The 3,415-nt window shown below is 35.3% G+C and overlaps 1 protein-coding gene across 4 annotated transcripts in view; it reads right to left on the bottom strand.

The window, feature by feature from the left end:
* The window catches only part of Fstl5 (follistatin like 5), a 654,438-nt gene that overhangs the window by 323,525 nt on the left and 327,498 nt on the right, over nt 1-3,415 (bottom strand). The gene's annotated exons all lie outside the window — the stretch shown is intronic.

The following is a 3,415-nucleotide window of genomic DNA, read 5'->3' as shown; positions in this document are numbered from 1 at the left end:
AATTTACATGTATATAAAGAAAATACCTAAAAAAAAAAAAAGAATCAACAAATAGGTAGATAAATAATTGGTTGTATGATAGCACATGAATTTACTCCTTTGAGCCAGGAAATTCAGTTGTGTGGTTACTACCTCATAATGCACAAGTGTCTTAGATTCTGAGTCCTTGTTTCTCTCTACACTTGTTCTTTCAACATCCCTACTACAGCATCCCTATTACAACATCAATATCATGTGCAAGTTTCCATTTCACTGGAAATGGTCACTTTTTGTCCTTTCTCCAATGACTAGTCTTTTACATTATGGAGAAGTCTGACATGTATATTCAGTTATTTCATTATGAAATGTTGATCTCAAGCATACATATTCATGTCTCTTTTAAGAATAGTGTGCATTTTGAAAACCACAAATGCAATTCTCTATGACTGAGTGTCAGGCCACAAATGGAGATAAATACATTTAAGAGAAATAACAGTTTACTTGTTGAAGCTTATAGCCATATTTTAAAAAACTGTATATTTGTTAAGATTTTGCAGTGAGAAATGAGACACATTCACACACTGGGCTTTTAAGACAATTTGAAGAATATTACTTCAAAGACAATATTCTTAGAAACAAGTGTTATTGAAGCTATATTTCATGAAAAAGTCAATGAGAGTGTTGAAAGTTTAGTGTTCAAAAAGAAAATGTAAAGGAAGAGAGACATGCAGTGACAGATGCCCATTTACATGTGTGGAGAAGAAAGAAACTGGTGGCCTCTCAACTCTGCAGCAAGAGATCTGAGGCAAAGGTGCGCATGGTCATTTCCAGGTAAAGAAAAAGCAATAGCTTGGAATGAGATCCTGACAATAGGGTGCTCATTTGAGAAAGGACTAAACGTCACCAGAATTGAGCAAATAATGCCATCAATCTACTCATTTCCAATCAAGAATGAGCTTTCAAAAATGAGAAAAAAAATAATTTAACTATAAACCTGACCTCCATCACACAGTCTGTGTAAGGAGTCCTATTTTAGTTCTGTCAAAATTAATTTCACTACTTTACCATCCTCCTGGGTATCACCTGGGTTGGGAAACCCTTGGGAAAATGTGTGGCATGACTGATACTTAATCAAGAAAAAATGATAAGAAGATACCACTCCATTTCAAATGTCTACAATCATGGCAGAACACAGGAGCCAGAGACCTTACTAGTTTCTGTCAATTGACAGGTGAGCCACTTCATAGAAGATTATGGCAATAATCTTAGATGTCATTGTTTTTATACTTTTTTTAACTTAGTATGCAAGGAACTTAGATGTTAAAAGTTATAAAATGTGATTATATTTAGTTAATATAAATTTACAAGGAGATAATAAGGCAGAGCTATATTATTTTGAATGATATTAAAATTGCTATCACCCAAAAAGAATACAGATTTATAGCTGACAATTGTGAAAACCATATCCTGGTTGTTTAAGCCTGTAAGAGGCTTCATGATCATCATGTACCAGCACTCAAACACTAATACAATACTCAATCAATGACAACAGAGATCATTCCATAATTTTGACTGTCTGCAGTCTCCCATCAGTACCATAAAAAGGCTGTGACCTGAGGTTATAGTCTACATGTCCCAGAAAACCTGGAATCAAATAAACTGATCCTATCACAAATCAGTCTATTCCAATATCTTCACAACTGAACTTCAAGCACCATCCCTCCAAGTCAATACCAGCTAAGACAAGACATTGTCCTTGTCCTTAGCAATCTTTTTCTTTCATGAACAGTACATTCCTCTTTGATCCTTGTTTACAACAGAATAGCACTCCTTACATTATAACTTCTTTAGTGTTCCTGAAATGAACAAGGACTGAACTGCACATTTCCACATATAATATGGTGGTCTATATCGTACTGTAGAAGCTTGTCTACTGAGAGTTCATAGCTCAGTGTCTTTCAGAATTGCATCACTCCATTCTCTGTGAGTGTCAATATCCAAAAAACTTGTCAATGACAAGAGAGCAATCGTCTTCAATCTCAACTATAGATGGTTTGAAAAAATATATTGGTTTTGAAGATGCATCTGGCTTAGCTGTTGCTAAGGTCCAGTTGCTGTCACTGAATCACACCTCAGATCCATCCTTGCTCTTCTCCAGGTTTGGATCCTAAAGCCACTTCCTCACTAGGTTTTCACATGCTAATCTTTATTTTAGAACTTACTCTTTGGGACAAGTCTTATTCATGAAAAAATAATCATACAGTTAGATAGAATCTTATCTGAAATTTTTAAATTTTAACTGTTATATGTATTAATCATGGTACCTCCAATACAATTTCGTTGCATATTCTGTCCCACGGTATACTTCAAAGAGTTAGGTATGTTGGCAATATTTGGCCCTATTCAATCACTCATGAATCTATGGTGTACTTTACAAATTAATAGGTGTATTTCTGTAGGAATGAAAAAGGAGTACAAAGATAGAAATAGAATCTGGGGTATTATAAAGATACCTGAATGTATATACATATATGTAATATTTAAACTATGAATATAATTAAGTAAAATTAGTTTCATAAAATAAATGTCAATTTTTATACAGTAATTTCATTCTTTTTAATATATTTATTTAAAATTAATACTTTAAATTTTCATACTATTTTAAAATTCTTGTAGAATTTCATTTTGTAGTTTGTTCAAATTATATTTTGAACAAGTAAATCATAATTTATAGGGAAATACTGCATGTCCATAGTGTTAAAATTTAAATTTATCTTGAGCCAGGCAGTGGTAGCACACACCTTTAATCCCAGAACCTGGGAGCCAGAGGCAGGTGGATTTCTGAGTTCAAGGCCAACCTGGTCTATAGAGTAAGTTCCAGAAAAGCCAGGGCTATACAGAGAAACCCTGTCTTGAAAATAAATAAATAAATAAATTTATCTTGAACAATATATATCAATATCCCAAAGAAAAATATGTCTTAGCTTATGTTTTTTTCATTTTAAAATCTACCTAAAGATACGACCATTAGATACTCTAGAAACAATGATTCCAGAATGTGGAGAGCTGCGAAGCACCACACCTCAAAGATGGCGCTGGCTGCCACCCCCTGCCAGTCTGATGGTGAGCACTCTTGAAGTAAACAACTCCTTATTTGGTTATGGGCTGAGTCAACTGGCTTGCTTCCGCTATGTGGGCCTGTTAGATAGCGCCACGTGGCTTTACCTAGGTGGCTGACCATACAGTATTTTAACCTGTGGGTTGGCTTTCCTCGGGGTCAGTCAGTCAGTCAGTCAGAAGATTGTTCAAAGGTTCCTGAATAAACTGCAGGAGAAGAGCCCAAGAGTGTGTTGCGTCATTCTTGCTTCTCGAGGGTGGTCGCGACATTCTGGTGGCCCGTACGGGGAACAACCAGATACGGAAAAGGCTCAGAACT

The sequence above is a fragment of the Mastomys coucha genome, unplaced genomic scaffold, assembly GCF_008632895.1.
Source record: "Mastomys coucha isolate ucsf_1 unplaced genomic scaffold, UCSF_Mcou_1 pScaffold16, whole genome shotgun sequence".
NCBI classification, from domain to species: Eukaryota; Metazoa; Chordata; class Mammalia; order Rodentia; family Muridae; genus Mastomys; species Mastomys coucha.
Note: the sequence above shows the minus strand (reverse complement) of the source record. Positions and strands in the feature narration are given on the sequence as shown.